The sequence below is a fragment of the Cygnus atratus genome, chromosome Z, assembly GCF_013377495.2.
Source record: "Cygnus atratus isolate AKBS03 ecotype Queensland, Australia chromosome Z, CAtr_DNAZoo_HiC_assembly, whole genome shotgun sequence".
Lineage (NCBI taxonomy): Eukaryota > Metazoa > Chordata > Aves > Anseriformes > Anatidae > Cygnus > Cygnus atratus.
In genome coordinates, this window is record NC_066396.1 from 24,677,370 (window position 1) to 24,698,453 (window position 21,084).

A 21,084-nucleotide genomic window follows, 5' to 3' on the forward strand; every position below is an offset into this window, starting at 1 on the left:
TCAATGGAACTGGGAAAAAACTACAGAAGTTCTACAAGGGCAATTGCAGATGCTTAACACCTTCTGTACAAAGAACATTTAAGTTGATGAGGAAAATAGACAACTGGGGAGGCAATGATAGTTTTATAAAATCATGCATGGTATGCTGAGGCTGGTAGGGATCGTTGTTTCTCCTAGTACAATAATGGGCATATCAACGAAACTAGCAGGTGTTGGGTTCAGAACAGCAAAAAGGAATATTGTTTTCACTCACACATCATTAACTTGTATAACTCTACAGGATGTGGTGGATACTGAAAATTTATAGTGATTTGAAGGGAGACTGGACAAAATGAATGGAAGAAAAAGTCTGTAGAGGATTATTAAATACATAAGCATGACCTCTGACTTTGAAAGTCGCTGAGCTGCAAATTGTTGGAGACTGGAGCGTATTTGGGGAAAGTATGACTAAATGCTTACACTATTCTTATCCTCTTCCCCAGACATCTGCTTTTGGCTGCCTTTGGAGACAGGGGTACTGGGTAGAAGATTTGACCTGGCATAATTTTAGATTTGTCTTTTTAAATTGTAAAAACTCAAGACACATTTTTCTGTGAGTTAAAAGCTCGGGGTAGCATCTGCAAATATTGTACTTTGTAGACCAAAAGACTCCTGTTCGTTTTCTTTATAATTTAAGACAGAAGTACATTTTTAACAAAACACAAAAATTACCATGAACATTTGTATGTCTCCTGCCAGTTGGCATCAACTACAAATTATGTTTCATTTCAGTCATGCTAAACTGCCAGATGAGATAATACATATTGTCTCGTTTAGGGAATCTAAGCAGCTATGTCTGTCATCCTTGCTCGGTTTTTCTGATTTATTTTCTCTAACAGTTGTGTGAATTTTTAATTAATACGGAAGTTTTGCATTTCTTAGGCCATCTCCCTTCTATTACAGGTACCTTTTTAACTGCTGGCATGAATACAAAATATGTGAGATTCCCTACAATGTTAGAGAAAAGATTGAAAGCTCTTGTATCTCCAAACAGGACAGAGAGCTGTAGAGGAAGAAGAATGCTGTGCAGCTTACCTTTCTACAAACACTGATTTACTGGGTTCTTATAGCATAGATTCAGTGGTATATCCTAAGGGCACTTACCAGCACATTAAAAATGTGTAGTCACATGACGCAAAGATGTAGCGTAAACATACCTTGTCAACCCAAATTTTAGCCATCTTGTACTAGCAGGTGTTCTGCTATGTCACATACTGTTTGTCTGTCTACAACTGATAATGCCAGGCCAGGTATTGTTTGTCCTACTGCAGCTGGTGCGAAGTCCTCGTGAATGCAATATCCTGTACTCTGGCAAATGTGACAGAATAGTGATTGTGTCCACACCTGCTCTGGGGTGAATTTTTACTGCGTGGTGATCGTACCAGATGGTGATGTACCAGATGGCAATCTGGCATTAATGAACATGGAGCCATGTGCTGCACATGCATACTTTACTGTTCTGTCAAGTATTGACAAAGCTAACATACTAGCGCTATTTTTTCTAAGGTGACAATGAAAGTTAAATTACCAACACTTTCTGTTCCAGACTGTATCAGCCGCCTTCTTTGTGTCTGACCACCTAAATGTTCTATTTTTCTGCTACCAAATAAACTATTTTATCCTCCTTTTCTCTGTAGTTTGAGACATGGTGGAAAGCAACATTGCCTGAGGGGGAAAGCCTGTGCAGTGATTATGCTGCCATAGAGCGTTTTTCATATTGGGTATTAGCCCATTTTGTATGCCATCGATGTTAGCAGTGGCTGAATTCCCAGGTTATCCTGTGCTGCTGCAGTGGAGGCCAGGTTACAAAGGCAAGGATCATGCAGGTATTAGGAAGTTCCTTCCTGAGCCTTTGTAGTCTGTTCCCACATATGCTGATGAAATACGATGATCGAGAACTCCATACAGTTCACTTCACATACCGAAATGAGCTATATTGAAGTATGTGGCTTTGGAGGCGGAGAGGGCAGGACTGCACAGAGGTCTGAGAGGCAAAATTTGGGTTTGTGTAGGTGAGGCTATTGAAGTTTGTTGTAAATAGCAGTGAGTGCTGTTTTGTTATGGTTGGGGTGTTTGCATGTAGTAGTTCGTTTGATCTCTTCATGTTGAGTGAATGGTAATTAATGTTACTACAGCAGAGTTATTTTATGACCACCTTAAGAATAAACTGTAGGAAACCCCAGAAGTATTCGTATCTTCAAGTGTCATCATCTGATACCTGTAAATGTTTGAACTGTTGATGTATTTGCACACAGTGAATACAGTTCTGTTCTGACAGTTTATTAAAGCTGTGCCAAACACTTATAATCATAGTCAGCAGCATTGCAGCTGTGTATTCCTGAATTGATAAAGGAAGATAAATCTTCTGTTTAGACTGGAAAGTGGTCTAACTTTTCTGCTGCACTAAAACACCTCTCATGTATGGACAGGGGAAGGCTCAGCCATGTCATTAGCTAATTATACCTCTGAGAAGTCTCTCATATTGTGAAGCCACTGTTCAGATACCTACCTTTAGCTGAAAAGTAATGCAGGGTTCTTTGCCAGAGAATCTGGGAATATATTGAAGGGATTCATACGTTGGATATAATATGTGAAAACAATCCAAAAGAAATAGTTTTAATATATATATTTATATATATTTTAATATATATAATTAATATTAAAATATATAATATTTTAATATATATATATTAATATATATATTTTTTCATTTAGCCTTTTGCTAAAGGCTGAGAAACTTAGCTAAATAGCTGAGAAACTATTGCAAAAAAGGCCTTCTATCTTGCTGTCAATCAATACATCGACTGGTCAATGAACTCAGACCTAGTGTCCATAATAATGATTCTTCCACCAAATCTTTATGTAACTAGTCCTTTTTTTTTTTTTTTTTTTTTTTAGGATACTGTTAAATATTCTTTTTGGAGGTTAGATTATGGAAGGGAGATCATTAAATAATTGATACTCTTAAAAGTCTTTACTATCATCCTTCCCTCCTGTAATAATCATGGATAAAATTCAGAGTGTAATAATAATATTAAGGCTTATCTGTCAAAGTTGTCACTCTTGTTCTTTATTCTTTACTATATGACTCCTAAAGATGTAAAAGCAAAATGCTCAGCAAGTTCTAACGTTGTCATAAAAATAATTTAATAACCAACTAACAAATCTTCCATTTGAAGTTTTTTGTTCTGAATCCTCTTCTATGGTTGTAGAGTTTTTTGCCAAGGGATAGCATACATATGAGCTGATGTTTCACTTTCCATTCATGTTTGCTCTTACAACTAAATAGAATGTATTATTTTACTGACTACAAAAACATTCTGCAGTGAGGGTGTTTGAATTTCAGATTTGCATGAAGTGAGCCAGATAACTTGGAAAATGTCCCTTTCCAGTCTAATTTTCTTGACCATAAAGACTGAACAAAGATGAAGATTGATCAAAATCAGTTCTCTCATTACTCACCTGTGTTTTTCTGTATCTGATAATGTGAAAGTTTATTTATAAGACCTGTGCTTTGCTCTCTGAGAGAAGACATTCATCAGCTAAGGGGAGCAGTGTACATAGCTGTCTTTGCAAACACATATAATATACCCCACTTTATCTCTGAAATCTTCAGACATTATGACCCATTTCAGGCAGATGTTGGTCTGATAAATGAAGAATGGGTAATTAGAGTCCCATTGTGTAGCATGGTGAACCGGTTTGCTATCTAGGGGAAAAATTATCTGATGGTTATTTTTGTGGGCTGGCTTAGACCATTAGGTGCCCCTCCTCAGTCAAATTCTCAAAAATATATAGTTGGTTTTTTTTAATCAGTGTTTTGTTTTATAACGTTACTTTCCCATGGTTTCCTGCAAGGCCTCAGAAACTCAAAAATTCTCCTTATTCAGAGAGGAAACAGGTAGGGTCGAGTGTTAGTGTTTTTACTTTTTAAATGAATGGTAATTGATAAGAGTAGCTAAAAACAGTAACAGATAAACACTAGCTACATGTTCACAGCCATTGTCTAGAACAGTGCTGCACACAGGGCAATGTCCTCATAAAGAGAGGAGCAGGCAGAAGGTCTAAGGGAGTGTGTGAGGGTGAACACAAAGGGCTCAACATGGACTCTGAAATCTATGTGTGAGAAACAAATGTTGTACCTTCTAATCTGTGTTTATCTCATTACCAGATGGTGGAAGTAGTCCGTCTGCTGTTCTCGCAGTGTAACTACTGTCCTGTTTAAACAATAACAAATATGTCCACCCACTGGTTCTGTTTGCCATTCAAAACTGGTGACTTTGTAAACTCTTGACTATATAGTATAGTACCATTCTGGTTTTGCATATTACTGTCTATTTTTTTCATACTGGATGAATTGTATGTTACAGTAGCTCTGGATTTAGCTAGTTTCAATTAAAATTTTCTTTTGTTGTAACATGCACCCGCTGTTACTCCATTAATGGTTAAGTAATGTAGTAATATTCTTCATTTACCAACCACGAGAAGAATGAAAATTGCTGCTCAATATTGTCCTTAATGGGTAGAGGCAAATCCACTTTTTAAGCTTGAAATCTTAATTTTTTCTGTGTACGCTTTATTTTTGTTTGGCCTTCATGTGACTGAGATACAGATTTCAAGAGGAAAATTGCTATATATGGATATAGTCAGCCTAAACCTGTCTATGCAGCAGAAGCTTGATCTCTCTCTTTTTTTTTTTTTTCCTCTGAAGTTTGCTTGCTCTCACAGTGGAATAAATGATTCAGTATATTGTACCTCCCCCAGAATCATGGCTCTGCTGAAAGCCAATTTTTTTTTTTGAATGGCTCCTATTTCATCTACTTTGTTTTGAATATAGCACATGGTTCTTTATAAGGGCGGTTTTACTGCAATAGTATTTCTTACCTGACAGCCAGTTAGAGGGGAAACAGTAATTGAGTGAAAGTTTTCATATCTCTTCTCTAATTTAACAGTCAGGAAGTACTGGCTTGTCTTTTCCCTTTTGCTTAGATGTATGGATGTTTGTAATTCGTAGGCTGGAACAAGTTGATCCACACCCACTTCTCTGAGCCATAGTCGACAACCACAGAGGTCGGCAATTCTGAGGGCTTCTCCATGTGGAAGTTTAAAAAAAAATAAATGAAGCAGTCAACAGAAGACTATGTAAGCACAAATTTGTTGCTTTGGAATTATTTGGGGGTCAAAGTCTGAGCAGAGGCCAGTAGCTATTCTATTCAGTCTGGCCATGGTAGTAGTTCTTGAGGTGGTAGTAACCATTTGGGGAATGTCTATTTTTCTAGCCATATGTTAGTGATCTGAGCATTGCCCTGAGTGGGTTGCTTCATGATTACTGTGTGTGACTTTCTGGAGGGAGTGTGTGGTCCAAGAGACCTCACAGATTTCCTGGATGCGGCCCACACTGTAGTTGTATCTGTTATTTATTATATCCTTTCAGAAATAGAAGATAAACTAGTTTCCCTAGTGATTATGTGGGTTGTTTTTTTCCTTTTTTTTTTTTTTTTTTAACGGTTAAATGAGTTTTTGCCTTTAGAGGGAAACTGTTTTGGCTCCCTTTCACTTATTTTTCTGTGCACTGGTGTTCTTGCTCAGCTCAGTTGGAAGATTCACTACCTACACATTTGTTTGTTCCAGGATATGGTAGATAATTATTTAAATATGTAAACAGTTCAGTTTTTAACATTTGTGCTGTCTGAAAAATATTATAAAAGCAAGTGCCTAAGCATTGGAATTTTTATTTAATATAATTATAATAAAAATATATGATTACTTGTTACATAATTATCTTCTGGAATGTATTTCTAGTCTTATGTACAGAGATGGAGTCTTAATTTTGTTGATTAGACATTTAAAAGTATTATTTGGCCATAACTGACATGATTTCTTAAATTATTTTTTAAAATTCAGAGTTGACTCTTGTGCAGAACTAATGTATTATTTCTCAGGACAAGAATCTGTTAAGAAAATACTAGCAGATATACACATCACAGTATCCCTCATTCAGCATCCAGCTTCCCAAATTAGAAATTTCAGCAGAAAAACCACTCTGCTGAGCTTTATCTTGAAAATGTTGTTTAATATTATGCAGCTATGCAGTTTGCACTGAAAAGCAAGTGGGATTGAGAAACCTAAAAACTGCTAATATTTAAAGAAGCGGGAGAATACACAAGGTCTGAGTTTGAGATAATAATGAAAAAGATCGATTCTAATTACATCTGTGAAAATATTCTATGGACCAATAAAGGGACAAAAACATTTTTTCCCTGTTTTATAACTTGCCTTTCTGTCTTGGAAAACATGTACATTTGTTTGAATTGCAGGCAGTTTGAGGTACCTGTTATGAATAGGTGCTGATAGAATCAAAGTCATTAAGAAGAAGGTATTGAAAAGATCAGAAGGTCAGTGGGATTATTTTTGAGCAAAACAAAACTTCAGCACTGTTTAACAAAGACACTAAAAGTAATGAGTTTAAAGAAACAAGGTGGTATTTGGTTGAAATGAAGAAAACGTAGGATATGTGTCAATGTAACTCTGTATATTGAAATTCGTTTTTTTGGAACTTCTCCCTGTCAAATACTAAAAATTGCATAAGTTATATTAAAATTAAATAGGATACTCTGATCACAAAGCAATACTGTAATGAGCTGTCTTACATTGACCTAGACTAACCAGACTGTCCTCTCCCAATCTCCAATTTCTAAGAGCAGGTTTTTATAACACAGCTTAATTATTGCTAAAGTTCACTGTTTCTTGAGCATGCGTTGGAAGCTTTGTTGAAAATATTCACTGAATATTGATCTTAATATACAGAACCTGGAGTCTCACTGCAATAGTCAGATGGGTAGGTCTGCAGTTAACCCTTTCATGGTCCATCACTGGGACTTTTTTCCTTGCTATGTGTTTAGACTGGCTTGTTTTGCATGATATTTCCCCTCTTATGTTTTTCTTTTTTTGTTGTTTTATTTAGTAATGTGGTTTTCCCTGTCATGTGGTCTCCTGTCTTTCTTGAAGCCCATTAGTCATAAGCAGGGACGGAACTGAGCTAGAGGAATTGCAGATTGTGCCCTCGTGAGAACTCCGTGGTCCCACCGTGCATTCGGGCTACGTACTTGTCCACTGGATGTGTGGCCATGTGAGGAGGGGACATGTGTTGGTTGTGGAGTGAGAGATAACACCATAGCTGTTTTGCCAACTGGGATTTGTACATTTGGATAGTATGAAGGTGTATACACGTTTATTTACAATTGAATCTTTAGGAAGGTATGTGTCTTGCAGTAACCAAACAAGTGGATGCTCAATTTCATTGAATGTTCACCAGACATAGCAATACAACTCATTTTTCTTAGAGCAGGCGCATTTGAAGCCACTGTTATTTTGAAAGGATGGACTAGTTCTGGGGACTTAGTATACTCTGCGTGCTAGCGATGGTACAGCTCGTAGAAAAGTTCCCTTTCTTTCGTAAGTGTTGATGTGAAGATAATGTTTATAACACCTTTCATTGGAACTTCAAATGCAATGACAATTAACTACATTGGGGGAAAAAAAAAAAAGCAAATGCAGCCTGTGTTTTAAAACATGGGGAAGTGTTGATGCAGATTGTTTTAAACAGTTGGAACAGCTGAGCTCTTTCCATTCCCTTTCCATAGCCACAAAACTACATCCCCTCTTGTGAATTAATGAATACCACTCACAACATATTTATCAGATAACTCTGGGTCCAACCATGTTGTAGTCATACGTTCTTCTGGTGTTTCCAGTGTTTCCTGAATAGGTGAGGTGTGGCACACAGCCATGAAGTGTGGTTTATTAAATTAATTGTCTGTGATAAATGCTACTTTTAAAGATATGAGGCACTTTCAGACTTCACAATTTTCGACAGTTTTCTGTGACTGTCTGCTTTTAAGTTAGTGCATTTACAGTTAATATTTTAAAAAGATTAACACTGTCTAATAATGCACAAAATTAGTCCTTAAAGGCAAAGATAGCTTAGCCATTTTTACAGCTATCCTTTCATCTCATTGCTGACTTATGAGGCTTTCTTAATGCATGAATGATTTGATTAGGTAGACTTTTTTTATTTGTCGTCTGACTTCTACAAAAAAACAAAGTTCTGAGACTGCATGTCAGCAGCTTTGGAGAGGAGATACAGTGCAGGGAGCTCATTGTGTAGTATCAAATGATCAGTGTGTAAAAGCCTCCAATCATTTAATGGCCACTTCTATACTCCAGTGAAGAGTCATGTTGTGCATGCTGGTTTGCTTTTAATCTCAGAATAGCCGAGGGAAACCTAATGTTCTTCTTTTGTCATTGCTTTAAATCTCCTCCATTTTTGCAGAGTTACCATGCCTTTCAACTCTTCAGAAGCTGAAACTAGACACAGCTTGGGAAATGTTTGATTTTGCTCAGAAGAGGCTGGAACTGATCATATTGACTTAGCTGAGGTTAGGTTTTCTGAGTACTTGGTGAATAGGAATTTTCCTCTGTAAAACTGAATTGAAAAATAATATTTCAGTTACTTACAGAAGTCTAATTCAATATATATGTGTGTGTATATATATGTCTATACATATATTAAAATACAGGATAAAAAAACTCCAATCCTTAAAATAGGGTAAGTCTAAGTAATACTTACATCATGAGTTGTTTGTGATAAACGTGCAGGTACTTTCAGAAGAGCTGTAGTTGTGAAAATGAGGGGAAACAGTTCCATTTTGGGGGGAAGATGAGTTTGTTAGATAATGCCTTGAGCATTGCATCTAATTCTTTCTCTTCAGGAATGATTATGGGTTAATTTAGTGTAGAGCTTTTCTTTTTAAGGTCATTATGCACTATTGAGTTCATGTTGATGAGAGCTTGGGGTCTTTCTGAAGTTATCTCGATAGGTGACTGACACCTAAGAAATGTAGTTTTCCATTACTTTGTAAAACTCTGCTTACTAACTTGATGGTAAAATATCAGTATCAATTCTAAGGGAGTTTATGCTGAAAGTTTTAGTAAATCTAGGAATAGCTGCTGACAGCCTTTAGCTAGGGAATACTTGTATTTTGAGTTTATATGGATCTTTTGATCTAAACTGAAAGAAAAGTATTCTTCGTAAGTGTTGAAAGGCAGAATACCAATTTGGCAGTGATGGTGTTTCAGTGCAGGTGGAGATTTGACTTAAGGTTATATAGGTATTATGCATGGTAAGAGGAAATGAATTGATATGTATGGTTTCCAGCCATCAAAATTATATATAGTAGATATACTTATGATCATGTATATGAGAATAAATTAGTTCTGCATGTGCAGAAATTCAAAATGGAAACTGGAATGTTAAAAAACCAAGCCAGCGTAGCTGATGTAGTCACTGCTACAGCTCTTTTTCAGCAGTAACTGCACCATGCCCACTTTCAGTTGCCATGAAACTCTGGAGGAACATCCAGGCACTTTCTTTGTGAATTATTAAAGAGTACAGAATTGCCAGAGGGCCTCTGGATCCTGAAGCCTGTTCCCCAGCTGTTGAATGCAGCTATTTAACAGATTTACAGTTTTCAGATATTTGCAGAGTATCTCTTTGCCCACCATGACACACAACTCCTAATGCTTCCTAGTGCCACCCACCAAATTCTGCGTGCCCACATAAGACAGCCAAATATCTGTAGTAGGCTTCAAACATAGAAAAATCACCTTTTTTTAAAAAAATTATTATTTCTCCACATTTATCCTTTGTATTTGAGTTTCTTAGGATTGGATAATAATCAGTGTTCTCAGAACTCAGTCTCATCGTGTTTCACCTCACAGGTGACTTAAGTCTTTGGGCACTGGCTGTTGATAATTTATCGTTGTATTGTGTAAAGAAGTGCTCTATACAGGGTTGCACTCAAACTGTTGGAAAAAGGTAATCAGAACTATACATTTTAGCTTGTTGTGATAGATCACTGTCTATACAAAGGGGAGCCAGCTGCAAATCTTGTTTAAACCAAGAGTCTGCCCCATGGGTGTAATTGTCCTGATCCCTGGATTAAGGTCTGTGGAAGCTGAGTTTACTGTATCAGGAACAAATCAAACTGCAGCTTTACAGTTGTGGAGTTACTAGATAAAAATGGTGCAACTGTAAATGAGAGTGCAAAACCAGCAAGGATTCTATTAGACAGAGTTGTTCAGTATTTGGAAGAGGCAGCGTAGCTCTTTTCACAGGTTTATAACAAAACAGATTCCAGTCCAGTAACGTCAGCCATTAAACAGCATCCTTTAAAATCCCCCGGGCCAAAAAAGTGCATCCAGAAAATTTGGAAAAGCTGAGCATCAAGTTCCCTGCTTTGTTAATGTAACTTTCATCCCCTTCTTCACCCCCTCTTCCTCCATTTTTTTTGTTTACTTCTGGCAACGTTTCAGAGACTAGAAGATGACATCAGTGCTATGTCTCTTATTTTATTAGATTACATGGGATGACTTAATGTTGTACAACAGACTTGTGGGCTGGATCTGTATGTTTTCTTTGCGGGCTGCTAGGGAAGAGAGGCTAGGAAGCCAGCTGGATGTACGAACAGGGTGGGTGGACTGTGCTGCCAGCTGTGAGCGGTCGGATTGCTGTTGCTGCCTGAGGAGGTAAGAGTACGCTGATCTTGGTGGGCAGGGGTAGACCAGAAACCATCAGTGGCTCCTCTCCCGTTGCCGGCAGCTTCAGCCTGACCCTCTGCATCAGGCTGCAGTAGGCAACTTTAAGGTAGGACATCATGCCGTCTGACTGTGATGGGATTGAATTAATAGGTGCTGAGAGGAGTGTTAATAATTATTATGGGGTTGTGGAAAGTTTGTCTGATCGAATTAAGCTGGTAATGTTTTTACATGACGCGACAAGTTCAAGTGACAGATAAAGATGTAATAGACTTAGGTCAAGTATTTAACCTTTCAACACACGTTTTTGTTCACAAAGTAGAAGAAAGCAAAATCAAAGAATGAGCTTTGACCTGGCTAAATGACCGGTGCCCAGTGTAACTGTAAATATGGTGTTGACATTGTTTGGTTGGGTTGCCGGATAAGCTGCTGGGCTATTCACTGATCTTTTTATTGGTGACATAAACCAAAACATTGCATTACCCATATCAGACCTTGAAGAGTCACAGAACCAGAGCTTATGAGGCCTGAAGGGATCCCATGGTCAGGTAGCCTGGCTTTCTGGGCAAAGGGAGGCATTAGGACACTTCCAAATTAATTCTTATTTGAGCTGCAACACAGAGCTTTCCATGTGAATTTAAAAATCACCAGTGATGGCAGGGTAAGGAATGACTTTCCAGTGGCATGAAAAATAACAGAAAATGACAGTGATGTGGGTAGATTGGCAAGCTGAGTTCAGCTAATGACAATTCTCAAGTCAAAGTTGTAGAGAAAGGAAACAAGAATACAGGTAACTCTCACATGGTATGTGTGAAATGTGGCACCTCCAAATGGAGGGTCACAGGATAACGAGCTAAACACGAGCTCTCAACAGAGCAGTATGCCCAGAAAGGACTAATGTGATCCCTAGATATAAAAAAAAAAAAAGTGTTCTGAGTAAGAGTAGATAATATAGAGATTATATCATTTATTTGGTACTGGTACAACTGCTACTGGAATACCCTGCTATTGCCCACAAATCAAAGAAGATATTGATGGTGAACAGAGAAGAGCCAGAAAAAATCTATAGAAGACTGAATAATGTGCCCTGTAGTGTATTTATTTGGTTTAGGGTGTCAAGAATCAAGATCTGAATTAAGGTTACAACTCCACCCCCTACCCCCCCCCCCCCCCGAAAAATGGACTGTAATTCAACACAGAATTATTTCAGGAAGTCATGTGGCTTGAGGTACTGTGGTGGTTTTACTTTGCTAGGCAGTTGAACTCCACCACAATTACTCTCTCATTCCCTCTCCTCAGAAGAGGAGGGGAAGAAGAAATGGAAAGAAACAACTCACGGTTTGAGATAAGGATAATTTAATTAAAGGAAAAAATAATTATTAAGGAAAAAATATTATTAATTAAACAATTTAACTTAAGGGAAAAAGGGAGAAAAAACAACAACAAGTAAAGACTGTGTGGAAGTGCAGAAATAATTCCCACCAATGAGCAATGCTTGACCACGTCCTTGAAACAGGGCCTCAACGCACATAGCCGTTGTTCGGGAGGACAGACGTTTTCACAACGAGAGCCCACCCCTCCCCTCTTCTTCCTTTTCCCACCTTTTATTGCTGAATGCGACATCATATGGTATGGAATATCTGTTTGGTTGGTTTAGGTCCGCTGCCCTGGTGATGTTCCTTTCTCAGTTTTTACCCACCCCCTTGAAGGGTTAGAGAGAGTCCTGATGCAGTGCCAGCACTGCTCAACAGCAGACACAACACTGGTGTGATACCCCTGCTGTTCTAGCTACAAGTGCAGAGCACAGCACTGTATGGGCTGCTGCAGGGAAAGTTAACATCCCAGCCAGACCCAGAACAACCTCCACCCCTTACTTCATAACATTTGTGTCACTCGCAGGCCCCCCATACTTTAGCATATAAGTATTCTCATCACCATTGTTCCTTGTCCTTTAACAGATTAATAAGTTTAGATTAATATGTTAAAAAGATTAATAATCTTTTCATTCTATAGGTCTTTCTCAAAAAATGTTCTTAAAACTGTTGATGATTTAGTCTTCATCTGCCAAAGTGGTCACTCAGGGCAGGCGGAGTTGGATGTCTGGACGCCAGCACCAGCTTAGCTCAAGTCCTTGTTGCACTTGCCCGGTTCCTTGCAAAGCTGACCCGTTGTTGATCCTGCAGTGTCTTCCTACAACATATAACTTAGATTACAGATTAGTTTTCTCCCAAGGTTAAATCTCCTTGAGGCATGCACCTGCTATCCCCATTCTTTTGCATGACCCAACAGGTGTACCCTGGTCCTTGGGCGAAGACAGTCCCACAAGTGGGTTTGCCTTTTCCCGAGGCAGGAGCAACCCACACCGCCTTCCCCATCCACTTCCCTACATGCACTATGGGGACTTTAGCTCCTTTCACTGTGTATAGGGGTTTTGTTTCAGCAGAACCAGGACTGCTGTCAGACCCCCTGTTGTTAACTAGCCAAGTGGCTTCTGGTAGATTTATGTCCCATTGTTTCCATGTCCCAGTACCCAATGCTAGTAACATAGTTTTTAACAGTCCATTGTACCTCTCAACCTTCCCAGAGGCTTGTGGGTGTTAAGGGATGTGATACACCCACTCAATACCATGCCTCTTGGCCCAGGAGGTGACAAGATTGTTTCGGAAATGACTCCCATTGTCAGACTCAATTCTCTCTGGTGTACCATGATGCCACAGCACTTGCCTTTCTAGGCCCAAGATAGTGTTTTGGGCCGTGGCATGGTTTACGGGGTGTGTTTCCAGCCACCCAGTAGTTGCTTCTGCCATGGTGAGTATGTACCTTTTGCCTTGGCGGGTTTGTGGGAGTGGTCCGATATAGTCAATTTGCCAGGCCTCATTTGCTCAGCATATTGAAATCCTAGCCACCTCCCCTATTCCAGGGAGATTTTACCTTCATGGCTCTCTTGATTGCAGCACAGGTCTCACACTGACGGGTAACCTGTGTGATGGCCTCAATGGTCAGGTCTACCCCTTGATCACGAGCCCATCTGTATGTGGCATCCCTCCCCAGATGTCCTGATGTTTCATGGGCCCATCGAGCTACAAACAGCTCACCCTTATGTCCCCAGTCTAGATCCACCTGAGCCACTTCAATTTTTGAAGCTCGATCCACCTCTTCGTTTTTCTGATGTTCTTCAGTAGCGCGACTCTTGGGCATGTGGGCATCTACATGACGTACTTTTACATCCAGGTTTTCTACCTGGGCAGCAATATCTTGCCACAGGGTAGCAGCCCAGATAGGTTTACCTCTGCACTGCCAGTTGCTCTGTTTCCATTGCTGCAGCCACCCCCACAGAGCATTTGTCACCATCCATGAGTCAGTGTAGAGATACAGTACTGGCCATTTTTCTCTTTTGGCAATCTCTAGGGCTAGTTGTATGGCTTTTACTTCTACGTACTGACTCAGCTTGCCTTCCCCTTCCATGGCCTCCACAACTCGTTGTGTGGGACTCCACACAGCAGCTTTCCATTTCTGATGGCTCCCTACCACACGGCAGGATCTGTCAGTGAACAACACATACTGCTTTCTGTCTTCTGGCAACTCATTACATGGTGGTGCCTCTTCAGCATGGGTTACCTCTTCTGTCAGCACTGCGAAATCTCTGCCTTCCGGCCAGTCCATGATCTCTTCCAGGATTCCTGGGCGATTAGGTTTTCCCATTCGAGCCCGCTGTGTAATTAACGCTATCCACTTACTTCATGTAGCGTCAGTCACATGGTATGTAGTGGGAATTTTCCCTTTGAACATCCAATGTAACACAGGTAGCTGTGGGGCCAAGAAGAGCTGTGCTTCTGTACCCACAACTTCTGAAGCAGCTTGAACACCCTCATATGCCGTATCTCTTTTTCAGTTGGGGTGTAATTGGCTTCTGATCCTTGATAGCCCCGGCTCCAGAAACCCAGAGGTCGACCTCAAGTTTCTTCTGGGGTTTTCTGCCAGAGGCTCCAGGTGAGGCCATGCTCCCCAGCTGCAGTGTAAAGTATGTTTTGCACAGCTGGTCCGGTACGGACAGGCCCAAGGGCTACTGCACGAGCTATTTCTTGTTTGATTTGTTCAAAGGCCTGTTGTTGCTCGGGGCCCCACTCAAAATAGTTTCTCTTTCGAGTCACTCTATATAGAAGACTCACAGGCTGACTGTAGCCTGGAACATGCATTCTCCAGAATCCCACAAGGCCTAGGAAAGCTTGTGTTTCTTTTTTGCTAGTTGGCGGAGACATTCCCGTTATTTTGTTGATCACATCCATCAGAATGTGGCGACGTGCATCCTGCCATTTTACCCCCAAGAAATGGATTTCCTGTGCAGGTCCCTTGACCTTACTCTGTTTAATGGCAAAACCAGTTTTCAGGAGAATTTGGATTGCTTTCTTCCCTTTCTCAAAAATTTCTTCTGCTGTGTTGCCCCACACGAGGATGTCATCCATGTACTGTAGGTGTTCAGGAGCTCCCCCTTGCTCCAGTGCAGACTGGATCAGTCCATGGCAAATGGTAGGGCTGTGTTTCCGCCCCTGGGGCAGTCGATTCCAGGTGTATTGGCATATTGCCCCTCCAAGTGAAAGCAAACTGTGGTCTGCATGCTGCTGCCAAAGGGACGGAGAAAATTGCGTTAGCAATATCAATTGTGGCATACCACTTGGCTGCCTTTGACTCTGGTTCGTACTGAAGTTCTAGCATGTCCGGCACTGCAGCACTCAGCGGTGGCCTGACTTTGTTCAGGCCGTGATAGTCCACTGTTAGCCTCCGCTCTCCATTAGACTTTCGCACTGGCCATATAGGACTATTAAAGGGTGAGCGAGTCTTGCTGATCACTCCTTGGCTCTCCAGCTGATGAACCAACTCATGGATGGGGATCAGGGAGTCTCGGTTGGTGCGATATTGCCGTCGGTGCACCATTGTGGTAGCGATTGGTACCTGCTGTTCTTCAGCCTTCAGCAATCCTACAATGGAAGGGTCTTCTGAAAGGCCAGGCAGGGTAGACAGCTGCCTAATCTTCTCTATGCTCAAAGCAGCTATGCCAAAAGCCCACCGGTACCCTTTCTGATCCTTGAAGTACCCTCTCTTAAGGTAGTCTATGCCAAGGATGCATGGACCCTCCAGGCCAGTCATAACGGGATGCTTTTGCCACTGATTCCCAGTTAGACTCACTTCAGCTTCCAATACAGTTAGCTTTTGGGATCCCCCTGTCACTCCAGAGGTACAGATGAGTTCTGTCCCTTGGTAGCCTGATGGCATTCAGGTACATAATGTGCCAGTGTCCACTAGAGGCGGACACAGTTTAGTTCTGTTAGGTGTCATTTGTGGTTGTCAGTGTGTTTGGGGCTGGAACACTGTTTTCTCCCTTTCTGAAAAGCTGTGGGGAAACTGGGAGCACTCTGCATGCTGAGGAGCCATTTCTCCATTTCTCCCCATGCTGAGGTTGACGCAAAACTTCCCAATCTCCTCAACCTTTCCCTTTCGGCCTTCCAACAGGCCCCTGACTCTGAGTGCCTGCAGCTGCTAATTCCCTACCAGCGCAGGTCTGTGTTTCAGTGCATGGGGCATTTCTGGATGCATCTCCTACAAGAGTCGGGAGCGTGAGTGTGCAAAAGTAGCGCCGTCCCCTGGGCTTTTGTTTTTAATCAGTCCCAGTTTGTTTCTGGCAGTCAGGTTTGTAACCAGGAGGTAGCCAAGCTGACTAGGAAGAAGTTGGCCTAAAGTGAGCTGTGATGGCCAGCCCTGGCAAGGCTGGTGCATGCGAGAAATGTGCAGCAAAGCTATGAGAGGTGCTTAATTTCCCAGGTAGAAAGCATGGTTCTCTTTGATTTCCAGCAGCGGGGCAGCCCCCCCAGCGGCGGAGCGCATGTCAGGAAGGGGAATTCCCTCAAGCAGTTCCATCAGAGCAGATGAGGTTTTTGTGTTAAATGTTGTTCCTTGCTTGTTGTACACATGTGGTCCCTTGGTGAAAGAGGGAGCAAACTGGTTTCCAGACCCGTGCCTGCAGACACTGGTCTTAGATTAGGACACTTAATCTGCTTTGAAATTCTCTCGATGCCAGCGTCTGAAGAAGAGGAGGCTGGTGCACTCGCTCCTTCTGCAAAAGGCAAAGCCCCACGAGGTTTCCCCAGGAAGGGCAGGAAAAAGCAGCCGATGAGGTTGTGAATCAGAACCTTTATTTGAGCAACATTCGAGAGAGACGTGGGATGGGATGAGGTGGGGTGGCGTGGAGGCATGCCAAGCTCTCTTTGTCCATAGCTGCAGGGCCCGTTGTTGTGCTTGTAGGACCACAGTAGGGTAGAGACGCGGTCCTTGTGTGCTTCCTGCTCCTTCGGTGGCTGTGGTTGTAGAAAGCTGCACCAGCTTTCAGGTCAGTGGCCGTGGAGGGATTGGGCAGAGGAGGGAAGGGAGAGTGGCAGACCGTGGTGTGCTCGGGGCTCTGTGATGGGGTGAGAAAGGAAAATGATCAAAAAGAGCAGCCCCAGCCCGTGGCCAGGAGCAGTCCCAGCCTCCCTGTGTGAGGCACTCCCAGCCTGACAGCAAGGCCATCCTTCCTGTGTCTCCCTGACAGCCAAGAGTCAGCCGTGTTGGGCCAAGCCCATCACCTTCCCGCAGGCAGTGAGACCGGGGAGGGAAATGGGTTGGGGCGATCTTATCTGTCCTGGAGAGCGTGGTGAATTCTTCGTCAGAGTGCTGGAAGAGAGAGGCCAGGAGTGTGCCATGGCTTCATTCCCTCACTGTCAGTGAGTCCAGCTGTAATAGAGGAGGTGACAAACAGAGCAGCCAGCCCCTGCCAACACTGAAAGCCATTCCTTCCTCCCTGAGCAAGGCTCTCCCAGCCTCACTCCAAGGCTGTCCATCTCACGTCTCCCTGACAGCCAGGAGATGCCCCTCATAGCCCAACCATGTCATCTGGCATGCTGTGAGACTGTGGTGGGGTATGGGTTGGGGATCGCTTATCTGTCCTGTAGAGTGTTGGCAGCTCTTCCTTCCAGCTGAATTCTCAAGGGCAGAGAGGCCAGGAGCGTGCCATGGTCTTGTCCCATTGCTGTGTGTTTCTGACTGAAAGAGAAGAAGCACCAAACGGAGCAGCATCCCCCTGTGACCACGGGCAGCCCCTGCCTCTGTGCCCAAGAGTCTCTAACGTCTCACCGAGGCTGTCCGTGTCCCGTCGTCCTGATGGAGTGGTCACTGTCGTCCTGGTCCGATCGTGTCACCTGGCTGCTTGCTGCGAACAGTGGTGGGTGTGGGTTGGGGCGATCTTACCTGTCCTGTAGAGCGTTGGCAGCTCTTCCTTCCAGCTGAGTGGTCAAGAGCAGTGAGGCCAGGATTGTGCTGTGGTCTGGTCCCATCGCTGTGTGATTCTGACTGAAAGAGAAGAAGCACCAAACGGAGCAGCATCCCCCTGTGACCACGGGCAGCCCCTGCCTCTGTGCCCAAGAGTCTCTAACGTCTCACCGAGGCTGTCCGTGTCCCGTCGTCCTGATGGAGTGGTCACTGTCGTCCTGGTCCGATCGTGTCACCTGGCTGCTTGCTGTGAACCGTGGTGGGTGTGGGTTGGGGCGATCTTACCTGTCCTGTAGAGTGTTGGCAGCTCTTCCTTCCAGCTGAGTGGTCAAGAGCAGTGAGGCCAGGATTGTGCCGTGGTCTGGTCCCATCGCTGTGTGATTCTGGCTGAAAGAGAAGCAGCGCCAAACGGAGCAGCATCCCCCTGTGACCACAGGCAGCCCCTGCCTCTCTACCCAAGAGTCTCTAACGTCTCACCAAGGCTGTCCGTGTCCCGTCGTCCTGATGGAGTGGTCACTGTCGTCCTGGTCCGATCGTGTCACCTGGCTGCTTGCTGCGAACGGTGGTGGGTGTGGGTTGGGGCGATCTTACCTGTCCTGGAGAGCGTTGGCACCTTTTCCAGCTGACTTCTCAAGGGGAGAGAGGCCAGGAGTGTGCCATGGCATCGTTCCCTCACTGTCAGTGAGTCCAGCTGTAATAAAGGAGGCAACAAACAGAGCAGCCACCCCCTGTCGGCACTGGAAGCCATTCCTTCCTCCCTGCGTGAGGCTCTCCCAGCTTCACTCCAAGGCTGTTCATCTCACGTCTCCCTGAGGGCCAGGAGATGCCCCTCATAGCCCAACCATGTCATCTTCTGGCATGCTGTGAGACTGTGGTGGGGTATGGGTTGGGGATCACTTATCCTGTAGAGTGTTAGCAGCTCTTCCTTCCAGCTGAATTCTCAAGGGCAGAGAGGCCAGGAGCGTGCCATGGTCTTGTCCCATTGCTGTGTGTTTCTGACTGAAAGAGAAGAAGCACCAAACGGAGCAGCATCCCCCTGTGACCACGGGCAGCCCCTGCCTCTGTGCCCAAGAGTCTCTAACGTCTCACCGAGGCTGTCCGTGTCCCGTCGTCCTGATGGAGTGGTCACTGTCGTCCTGGTCCGATCGTGTCACCTGGCTGCTTGCTGTGAACCGTGGTGGGTGTGGGTTGGGGCGATCTTACCTGTCCTGTAGAGCGTTGGCAGCTCTTCCTTCCAGCTGAGTGGTCAAGAGCAGTGAGGCCAGGATTGTGCTGTGGTCTGGTCCCATCGCTGTGTGTTTCTGACTGAAAGAGAAGAAGCACCAAACGGAGCAGCATCCCTCTGTGACCACGGGCAGCCCCTGCCTCTCTGCCCAAGAGTCTCTAGCGTCTCACCGAGGCTGTCCGTGTCCCGTCGTCCTGATGGAGTGGTCACTGTCGTCCTGGTCCGATCGTGTCACCTGGCTGCTTGCTGTGAACCGTGGTGGGTGTGGGTTGGGGCGATCTTACCTGTCCTGTAGAGCGTTGGCAGCTCTTCCTTCCAGCTGAGTGGTCAAGAGCAGTGAGGCCAGGATTGTGCTGTGGTCTGGTCCCATCGCTGTGTGATTCTGACTGAAAGAGAAGAAGCACCAGACGGAGCAGCATCCCCCTGTGACCACGGGCAGCCCCTGCCTCTGTGCCCAAGAGTCTCTAACGTCTCACCGAGGCTGTCCGTGTCCCGTCGTCCTGATGGAGTGGTCACTGTCGTCCTGGTCCGATCGTGTCACCTGGCTGCTTGCTGTGAACCGTGGTGGGTGTGGGTTGGGGCGATCTTACCTGTCCTGTAGAGCGTTGGCAGCTCTTCCTTCCAGCTGAGTGGTCAAGAGCAGTGAGGCCAGGATTGTGCCGTGGTCTGGTCCCATCGCTGTGTGATTCTGACTGAAAGAGAAGCAGCGCCAAACGGAGCAGCATCCCCCTGTGACCACAGGCAGCCCCTGCCTCTCTACCCAAGAGTCTCTAGCGTCTCACCGAGGCTGTCCGTGTCCCGTTGTCCTGATGGAGTGGTCACTGTCGTCCTGGTCCGATCGTGTCACCTGGCTGCTTGCTGCAAATGGTGGTGGGTGTGGGTTGGGGCGATCTTACCTGTCCTGGAGAGCGTTGGCACCTTTTCCAGCTGACTTCTCAAGGGGAGAGAGGCCAGGAGTGTGCCATGGCATCGTTCCCTCACTGTCAGTGAGTCCAGCTGTAATAAAGGAGGCAACAAACAGAGCAGCCACCCCCTGTCGGCACTGGAAGCCATTCCTTCTTCCCTGCGTGAGGCTCTCCCAGCTTCACTCCAAGGCTGTTCATCTCACGTCTCCCTGAGGGCCAGGAGATGCCCCTCATAGCCCAACCATGTCATCTTCTGGCATGCTGTGAGACTGTGGTGGGGTATGGGTTGGGGATCACTTATCCTGTAGAGTGTTAGCAGCTCTTCCTTCCAGCTGAATTCTCAAGGGCAGAGAGGCCAGGAGCGTGCCATGGTCTTGTCCCATTGCTGTGTGTTTCTGACTGAAAGAGAAGAAGCACCAAACGGAGCAGCATCCCCCTGTGACCACGGGCAGCCCCTGCCTCTGTGCCCAAGAGTCTCTAACGTCTCACCGAGGCTGTCCGTGTCCCGTCGTCCTGATGGAGTGGTCACTGTCGTCCTGGTCCGATCGTGTCACCTGGCTGCTTGCTGTGAACCGTGGTGGGTGTGGGTTGGGGCGATCTTACCTGTCCTGTAGAGCGTTGGCAGCTCTTCCTTCCAGCTGAGTGGTCAAGAGCAGTGAGGCCAGGATTGTGCTGTGGTCTGGTCCCATCGCTGTGTGATTCTGGCTGAAAGAGAAGAAGCACCAAACGGAGCAGCATCCCTCTGTGACCACGGGCAGCCCCTGCCTCTCTGCCCAAGAGTCTCTAGCGTCTCACCGAGGCTGTCCGTGTCCCGTTGTCCTGATGGAGTGGTCACTGTCGTCCTGGTCCGATCGTGTCACCTGGCTGCTTGCTGCGAACAGTGGTGGGTGTGGGTTGGGGCGATCTTACCTGTCCTGTAGAGCGTTGGCAGCTCTTCCTTCCAGCTGAGTGGTCAAGAGCAGTGAGGCCAGGATTGTGCTGTGGTCTGGTCCCATCGCTGTGTGTTTCTGACTGAAAGAG

At 44.4% G+C, this 21,084-nt stretch overlaps 1 protein-coding gene across 2 annotated transcripts in view; it reads left to right on the forward strand.

Moving 5' to 3' along the window:
• Nucleotides 1-21,084, forward strand: part of LHFPL2 (LHFPL tetraspan subfamily member 2) — a 139,322-nt gene that overhangs the window by 10,247 nt on the left and 107,991 nt on the right. Inside the window, exon 1 of one of the 2 annotated variants that reach the window (XM_050716386.1) lies at nucleotides 10,533-10,626. The exons of the other annotated variant lie outside the window; for it this stretch is intronic. The gene's annotated coding sequence lies outside the window, so the exon portion shown is untranslated. Of the gene's footprint in view, nucleotides 1-10,532; nucleotides 10,627-21,084 lie in introns of those variants that run through there. 2 annotated transcript variants of the gene reach the window in all.